This window comes from Pleurodeles waltl, chromosome 11 (assembly GCF_031143425.1).
Source record: "Pleurodeles waltl isolate 20211129_DDA chromosome 11, aPleWal1.hap1.20221129, whole genome shotgun sequence".
NCBI classification, from domain to species: domain Eukaryota; kingdom Metazoa; phylum Chordata; class Amphibia; order Caudata; family Salamandridae; genus Pleurodeles; species Pleurodeles waltl.
Window position 1 is genome coordinate 128,688,010 of NC_090450.1, and position 9,916 is coordinate 128,697,925.

Consider the following 9,916-nt stretch of genomic DNA (forward strand, 5'->3'; position numbering starts at 1 on the left):
GGACCCCACTGAATCATTACTGGAATTCAGAGACCCTCAAGCAATTTGTACGATTTAAATGTCAAATATTAAAACAGTAATTTGCAAAAAAATACTCAAACAAGTACACATCAACAAATACTCGAAGTACTAAAAAAAATTATTTTATATTACGAAATATGCAAAAAAACGAAAAATGTCAATACGAAGGTTGGTGCTGCATCTCGGTGACTAACTTTTCAATGTTTGGTATTATTTAGGATAGCTGAATCCTGAGGTTAGATTTTACATTTCCCAATCGATTTCTGTTTTAATTTTTTAGGTACATAAAATCTGAGAAATCTTTTTCACATAAATATGTGGTGGGGGAAGGAAGTAAAACCATAAGGGCCTCTCACCTCTCCATACTCTCTCTGTCACATATAATTCATTTGTTTTATATCACCTTCATACCCGTGTAGCGTGTCGGAGCACTTTACAGGGGACTACAAGATGTAGATTTCACATGCCATCCACACTGGTAAGCATTTTCTACGAGTGCTTGGTCTGGAGAAGCAAAAACTCAGGATTCAGAACATAACACAGTGATTAGCGTTGACTTTAATAAAAAGAATGTTTTTCAATGCAAACAAATCTTTTTAAGCAGCATATGGAAAATGGAAGACTGGGAAAAAAATTTAACTTTCAAATTTGTGCCATGCAGTTTGCATGCAGCTCTTTGGTGGCAGTTTATTGCTCACTGTGCTAGATTACGATTATAACTTATGAACTGCTCAGTAACAAAAGAATCTCTGAAACAAAAGCAGTTACCTACTGTGCAATGCACATAAAATACTGTTCTTCGTATATACACGTGCTTTGCAGTAGGCATATTAACCATCTGCGCTACCTTAGATGAGTCAAAACTGCCACTAGACAAAACTCCCATCATTCTCCAGCATGTACATTAATAACCAGTGTTATCTTGATGCTTTTATTTTTCCCAAATGATGCTGGATGTACAAGGAACTTTGCAGTGCTTTTAAAATTGCTGCTCAAAGGAAGTACTAAATATAAAAACACACACTTTTCTGTTAGAGGCCCCAGCTGGAGAAGTGCCTTCTTGGCAGCCGAGGCCTGCAGACCCTCTAGAAATTGCATTTTAGTACATCTGCCCTAAATAATTTTTCACATTGCAAGAAGGCTATGGCCTGCTTTGATATAGGCATGGATCTAACTGGAATAATTTACTATAGCGTAATTAAGCGAAACTGCAGCAAAAATTATGCAAGCTTATGCGGAGTTATGCGATGAGCCTAACCATGCATTTAACACTATTTTCTTATTGCAAAATAAATCCTTGCCTCCAGAATAGACTGGTGGATGCATTTTGCACTAAGAAAATAACACTAAATCAAAAAGAACAGCAGCAGCAGGCTTCTGTTTGCACTAGCTCTTTGTTGTTCCTGTGAATTTATTCATAATTACGCGAATGGGTGTAACTGCTTGATTTTTTGTAATTTCGTATCAAAAGAGTAATGCTAAATTACTCAAATTATTCTGATTACTCCTGGTTAATAAAAATTTCTGTTGGGCCTACTTAGATCCCAATTTTTCCTCTACCGCTTAAGCATGCTCCCAAGTCATTATTCATGGAGGTGTAAATTCCTCAATTTAGCCCACACTAGACAAAAATCACCTGGCACAATTGAACTCCAACAAAATATCCAAAATGTATAAAACACTGACTCACGCTTGCAAGTTTTTTAGCTTAGGTACAAGTGGGAGGCGACAGATGGAGAGTGGCAAGAGTGCCTATGGCTCCTACAGAAATAGCAGTAGCTGAAAGAATTAGGTAGATTCAAATTAAGTTCCTAGTTCGGAATTATTATGCTAGAGAAAGGCTGTGGCAAATGAGCAGAAATCATCACCTACACACCAGCATTGTGGCGAGGAAAGAGGAATCTTTCTGCACTTAGTGTGGGGGTGTAGAATTTTACAGAGATACTGGCTCAAAATAGCCGATGTCTTGTCAATGGTTGATCAAGTTAAAATCATCCTGTCTTCGCAGTGGGAACTTCTGAACATTATTGAAGAAATTCAAGCAAATAGATACTCAAAACTGTTGTCTTGACCTGGTGCAATCAACATATGGTCTTGTCGGGACAAAACGATTTATGTAAACAGTTGCAGTTCTTTATAAGCTGCAGAAATCACATTCAGAAATGAATGTACTGTGTTCAAGAAATACAAAACCAGCAGTTGGGGCCGGTATTTTTACAAGGATGGGGTGCGGGGAGTGCGAATTTACGCATGCACACATACACCTCATTTGCACCCAATTATTCACACATACACACTCATAAACGTATTCACAACACTTGCTAACAAATACAAGTACAATTATACATGCATGCCCGTACGCCAGGGGTGGCTCCTTGCAATGGAAAAGGGGCGTCACCCCCGGCTAAGCCAGGAGCTGAAAGATAAAATTTTATTTCTTAATCGTTTTGTCTTTCAGTTGCTCATGTAAAGTGAGGGGCGAGCTGGGCCAAGGGAGGTGTGAAGGGGAAGGAGAAGAGAGTCCCCCTAAGTGCGCATGTGTATTTGGCTGGCCGTCTCAAGCTGGCCAAACACACATGCGCACTTAGGTTTCTCCAGCCTGACTGTGTTGAACTGCTGGGCTGGAGAAACTGCACAAACCCCAGGGTTGTGTATGAGCGGCAGTCCAAGCTGCTCAGACCAATCCTGATGCTGCTTTCATGCTAGGTTTAACATGAAAGCAGTGCCAGGATTGCTGGGGAGCCTGTGCTAGTGTCCAGTGAATGCTGGGACACCAGAAAAGGATTTAGGTGGCAGGTGGTGGCAACAAGAGGTAAGTTTTTTTTCATTATTATTTTTTATTCCCCGCCCCCCCACTTACCCCTCCCTTTGAGATTTGCCGTGGCCGCCGCTGATGTACGCACCAAACATAACAAAAAACACTTACCTCAAAAGCAGAATCTCCGACAGGGAAGCCTCGGAGATCCCAGGGAGGCAGGGACTGCTGCCTTCCCTCACTAGCTGATCTAAGGTCAGCCAATGAGGGAAGGCAGCAGTCCCAATCTCGTCACAGAGTAGGATGGTTTCAGTGAAACTGCCGACACCACCCCACTCTGTGTCAAGGTGTCACTGATTGACACTCGGCCCTGGGCACTTGAGGGCTTAAAATTGAAGCGCTTAGGTCCGCAGCAATCATTGACGCTCCCCTCATCATGAGAGGGAGGGCCTTGAGGCACCTTTGCCAGGTTGAAGAGGTCATGCCCACAGGAGCTGTGACTTCTTCAGCCCAGCAAAGTTCAGCTCAGGCAGCCAGGAGCCTGCGCATTTAGGACAGCCTGCGCATTTAGGGCATGTCCAGCTTCTGGCTGCCTGACCTGAACCAGAAGAGTATCTGTCAGGCTGACTTTTGTTCAGCATGACAGACACTCTTCACGTCACGAAAAAGGTGGGGCCATGGCCCCTCAGCCCGTACCAACGGATGCTACTGAAAACCAGAAAGTGCTTGTGCAATGTGAGAAGTGAAAACACTGTGACTGAGAGTATGACATGAAATTTAATCAGACTGCAGTCGCCTGCACAATGTCCACCTGGAATATTATTAAAGTCTATTCCCTTATCCTCGCTCGGTGTGGCTGTACCAAGCAAGAATACTTTATGCCAGGCAGCGCCCGTTCCTGTTGACTTCGGGTGGGCCTGCTTACCCTCACTCGCATATGACTCAAGAGTTCAACCGATATGACTGAGGTTCCCAGTCTATAGCTGTGCAGATCTGCCATTTACTTATACCAAGGAAACACCCACATGCAGGGTGATTATTCACGTGACTCCAGGTTGCTCCATTCACATGTTCTGAGGAACACCCATATGGAAGGTTCCAGATAACCATGTTTTTTCTGGGTCAAAATGTCGATGATCTGATCATTGGCCTGTACTGTGTCATCATCCCTTAAGGGCAGTGAAGAGGAATTTTGAGTTGCCCTTAAATTAAGGGAATAGACTATTATAATATTCCAGACGGGCTTTGTGCAGGCAACTGTTGCTGTGAAATGTAATTTTATTTCATGTTCTCAGTCACAACGTTTTTACTTTTCACTTGTCACATTGTATGAGCGCGTTTTGCACGTTCCCACCTATGGAGCAACCGACATTATGATGTGTATCTAGCTCTAAGCATAAAATAGCTTTAATAATGCAAATAATACAAATCAGGTTCTGGTGTTGTATTTCTTGAACACAGTACATTCCATTCTGGGTGGTCTTTCTGCAGCTTACAAAGACCTGTGACTGTTCATGTAAATCGTTTTGTCCCGCCAGGACCATATGCTGATTTTATTAAATAATATCCAGCTCCTGAGGTCTACTGGTTCCCCCTTCGTATTATAATGCAGACATAACGCGCATCAGAGGGGCCAAGTATTACCAAATGGAAGGCTGGACTTGACAGATGAAGAACACTAGAAAAGCAGGTGTACGAAAATCAAGGCTTCTCATAAATAGATGATCAGATCTGGTCTACCTGGTAAGATTACTATGAAGGAAATGTTCGGTTCGCCCTCCAGACAACAGACACCTTAGATTTTTAAGGGTGACATCTCTTAATGTGTACTTTATTTACTGGCTGTATAAATTGTTATATGATGTGACAATCTGCTCTGTGATTTGGTTATTATAGGTTGTTGGTTAAACATAATGCTAATAATCAAAAGAAAACTGTTTACTAAAAACAACAAGTATATTTATGCTGGGAGATGCATCTATTCACAAAACGAAGAGGGAGAAGAAAAAAGAAAAATATAATTTCCTAAACTACATTTCATTCAGATGGTCTCACTACCTTCAAAAGCACAATTCTATCCATCTGAGATCGGTCTGCAAATAACTTCCTTCACCTCTACCAATATATGCTCATGCACTTAAATGAAAGTATGATTCAAGCTATATCAACCGCATTTTTACCACTTTAAAATTATTATATATTAAGCAACAGAGAGACAGATAATAGGATTAGCAGAAGTGTATGTCTTATTACAGGTCTTTGTTTTCTGTTCTGACGAGGCTTTTAGAATCATTATATTATAAGGCCAAACACGTCAACAAACTCTGGGGCCAACATCACACTAATTAAAATAAATTGAAAGACTGGAGAATTGTACAGTTAAATTGAAATTGGAAAACGAATCCTAAGGACTACTTATTTAACCTCATTTGGAACTTTGGCATATGAAATCGAGCCCATGTCCACTAGCAAATGAAGTGAGGAATTCGACTTGAATATTTCACCAGAACATAGTTGAATATTGGTTAATGTGTACTACAATCACTAAATAAATGAATGATGTGGGAGCTCAAAACCGAAGGCATTTTGGTCTCTTTACATATCACAGCATTATTTTTGTCTGACTAAAATTCAATAATATTTGGAACTTAGGGGCATATTTACAACAAAGTGGCGCATCAGTTCTGATGCGCCACTTTTCTTGCATCGCCCTTAGTCACCCTAATGTCATCATGGTACCTGCTAAAATTTTTCTTCATATGTCAATGACGGAGACAAATACCAATCGAGCTGCTCTATGAATGCTCAGCAGCTGGGAGGTGTCACTTTGATTACTCTGTTTTAAACTGATGATGGAGCTTGTTCACCAAAACCACAATGGACCTATGCGGACTCTTGGAAACGTTTGACCTGTTTTATGGCGAGAGGGAGCGACAACTATCAGCTAAGATAAAAGCAAAGTCCACAGCTTTCAGACCCCACAGCTGACCTAAACTAAGTATTTTAATGGCGTGCACACCAGTGCATTTAGATGGTACAAATAAGCATCTAAAGATGTCTTGGTGATGTTGCACAGCAGAGGAGCAATGAAGTGATTCACCTCTAGGTTTGGAAGTCGTGCAATCCTCCCTTCAATTAAGATGGCCGGTGCCAGTGTCACTGCTATAGTTTCCTGCATCTGAACTTCAAGTTATGAAATTAGCCCTATGCGATTGACCACCGAAAACGTGTTCCATCAATGGGTAATTAGGTTACAACATGGCTCACCTTTGGTGCCATTCAGTCCTGCAATAGGCCATGATGAGTCAATGGGAAACATTGGCCTGCGCCTGTCGTATTTTGGGTTAAGATTTTGAAGTCCCAACTTAACATCTCTCAGTAGTGCGCTAGCAAAGATCCACACACAGTAAATATGCAGATCTCCCATGGTCTACTTATGCCCACACAGTGTCACACTGAAGTGTGGATAAACCCTACTACAAGCTGGTGATCAAGATGCAAAGTAAACTCAATTTAGGAGAAATGGTCTTGATCTGCCCGTTACTTGCTGGTCAAATCTTACTTGGGTGGGGAAGCCTATTTGAAGTGGATACCCATCTTCCCTGAAAACGTCAGTTCTTTACTAGCGATACTCCAGTTCTGGACTTTGCTTTGAGTACAGTTTGGGGGACTCACATCCAATGAGGACAGTTGTGGTTTCTGCAGTACCAAATAAGGGTGTGCAATAATTTCCAGAATATTTGATATTTGAAATACACACTATAAGTGTTTATTATTCACCTCCAACTTTCACAGTGAGCTACTTTTTAGCATATACATACTGTATTCAAGTGATATACCTGAGTTCCAAATAAAGCAGTGAAACACAGTCAGAGTTGGTTTGATATTGTGCTTGAATAAAATATGGGATGTTCGGGATGTAGTTCCATTGCTGAAGGCTTAATAAAATGTGTTTCGCTGTACACATTTGCAGGGGCAGCTCCTCTGCTCATGCGGAGGAGCGTCGCCCCCTGCTTTGAGCAAAAGGGGAAGGAAAAATAAAATGATAATAACGAAGCATTGTCATTTTATTTTTACGTGAGCTAGGTTAGGGCAGGGCGGGGCTGGAGGGAGGAGTGGTTGATGCACAGAAGTACACATGATGCTTTGGCCGGCCAAACAGTCATGCGCAGTTTGCATTTCTCCACCCCGCTGTTCCAACCCGGCTGTATAGAACAGCTGGGAGGAGAAAGTGTACAGGGTGCAAGTCTCTGTTGAGCGCAGAAGCAGGGCACTCACACCAATCACAGCACTGCTGTCATGCTGATGACAGCAGCGTCATGATTGGAGGTAAGTCCGAAAGCCTGTGTGCTTCCAGGAAGAGGATGGAAGAAACAAACACTTCTCCGTAGATGAGGTAAGTGGTTTTCTTTTCTTTATTTTTATTTTTTATTCCCATTCCACCTCCTCCCCCCACCCCTTCTTTCAGTGGCAGCCACTGTACATTTGTTTAGGCTATGCGATGTGTTTATTAAGTTATATGATTTTATTGGCTGTTCCCACCTTGGTAATAGAGCAATAACAATAGAGATCACTAGAGAGCGGTGTCTCCCAGTTCTTGATATAAAACGAACACCAAAGGTCTTTGAGCATCGGATCGCCTGAATGAGGTGACAAAGAGAAGCATTTGGTACTCATGTATCCTTTTGTAAATATTTGGAATGCTCTTCATACCACAGGTCTGCTCAGTTAGCAGTATTGTGGGATCAACTCAGACCATGTGCAGTACTGGTGAGCACACATATCCCATAGCGGCAAATATAAGCACTGAAGCATATTGACTTTATCATACATGAAGAAGCACATTCACCCTTGTGTTTTCCTGTGACCTTGTGGCCAAAAGGGCTCATAAAGCATTGCTTATTCCAACCTGAAACAATGCTTTGGCTTTTGGTCTGGACGTAAGGGAAAAGGAAACATAGGACTGACAGAAGTGGGTGCTCATATGTTGAACGGGCAATGATACCAGCGAGCTGGCTCATAATACAGATGTCCCATAATACAGCTGGCTCATAATACAGATGTCCCATAATACAGCTGGCTCATAATACAGATGAGGCCCACCTCTGGGACAGAACAACAGACTCTCTTCTGTTACAAGCCATACACAACACAAGGAAGGATTTCCAGCCCAGATGTTTGGGGTTGTACTCATACACAAATAGATCTTACAATGAAGCAAGCCACAGAATGTAGGTGATGCTTTGAAACTTTTTTATGCACTCGTCTTGATACCAAGGGGCAGAGAACATAGCCATGTGCAGCTCAACAGCACGCTATTACTGAGATCACTTGCTAGCTCTCTCAATTTGAATGCAGAGGCCTGTCATCGTCATTGCATTCCAACATGATTTTCTGTGTTTGTTTGCTATGTAGCACAGTTTTTATTGGTATAGTGCCTAAAAGCACAAAGCGCCACTTGTGGTTATCTAGCCATGTGAGATCGGGTGAAAGTCATAAGTTCAGCCTCACCATGATGGAGTGTGGGCCGGATACAGGGAATAGGTCAGTCCAGTTGAAAAGGTTACCTTCTATTGTCCAGAATGAAGTGATCTATTCGTGTGGGAGGAGGCAGAAAGGAACAGGGAGAGAGTCGCAGATGGTTGTTGCTGTAGTGCAAAGCAGCCTTGGCATCGAGGGTGCTTGTTGCTGTGGCCTAGAGATCTTATCAGGTGTCACAGACGGTTTTCACTGAAGACTCGCATTGGTAGTCACAACAGGCTGTCAATGCTGTAGTGTGAAAGGCAGATCTTGTGTTGCTGGCCGTCGCGGCAGCGTGAAGAGTCAGGGACACCAGAGCTTTGCATTGGCGTTACCCCAGGTGGCAAGATCTTGAAGCAAACTGACCTGTTTGTGGTCCCAAAGAGCCCAAACCTTCAGGATATCTTCTTTTGAGTCAGAGGAGTGCACTCTGATGGCAGCTAAGGGTCCAGAACCTGAAGAGGCACCTCTTGGAAGTCAGGGACTCACTCTTGCAGAGGCCAGCAAGGCTCAGGCAGTTCCAGTTGCAGGTCCAGGAAGCAGGTAAGCTGGGTAGATGTAGGGAGGCATCTGGGGCTTGTTATGTCGCTGCAGCTCATAACAGAATATCAGTCCCTTGACACTTGGAGTCACTCAGCCTGGGAGGAAGGGGCCACATCTAGGCTTCATACTCACCAAGCGGGCAGACCTCAAGCCGCAGGGTGACCTTCTTCTGCAGTAGCCACAGGTCCAGGAGTGCCCTGAAGGGTGGGTCTGAGGGTCCTATTTGTGCAATTGGTGTCACCTTTGAAGTGGGAGAAGATTCTGGAGTTTACCTCCTATAGAGGTGTCTGGATTTTCCTGCCTTCCTGGGCCCAGTCCATCTGGGAGCACAATAGGCCAGTGGGACGTCTTTTGTGAGTGTGCTGGACGAGTGCCTTTGAAGTGCAAATATGGTAGGTGACTACTCCCCCCTCCCCGTCCCCATCAAGCCTGGGTGGCCCATCCTGCCAACACCCAAACCCTCTATTATGATACAGTCTGAGAGATATACACAAGGCCAGCTGCCAACTACACCTAGCGATGTGATTCAGGATACAGGTTATATTCACCAAAAAGGTAGGACAAGAATAAGTCAACTTTCTAAAAGTGGCATTTTCAGAATTCACTTAGGGTGACCAATGCAAAAAGAACAAAGTGATGTATGGAATGGGAATAGTTCAGCTCAAATCGCAAGTCTAGGTCTTTCCAGAATCAGAACAAAAGCAACCTAGGACTGGTTTCGCCCAGGACCTGTCCTGGCAGTTCAGGCTGGACTGTTCCCATGAGGATCAGAGTCAAGACCGATTTGAATATGGCTGGGTCTAAAATGAGGTAGCGTGGTGGGCAAAACAATTGATCCATCACCTGGTTGTTTTTGCATTTGCTGCTTTAAGTGTGCTGGGTATGCCCAGATGTGGGTCTGGGCTCACTGTACACTGGAACCAAGCTATACCTGACTGAAGAGACCTAACTAGGGCAAAACTGGTCCTAGGTTGATTGTGTTTAGGGTCAGGGAGGACATGGCCTGGCAGTTCGGGCTGGACTGTTCTCAAGAATAGCAGGGCCAAGAATGATTTGCATATGACTGGGTCCAAACTG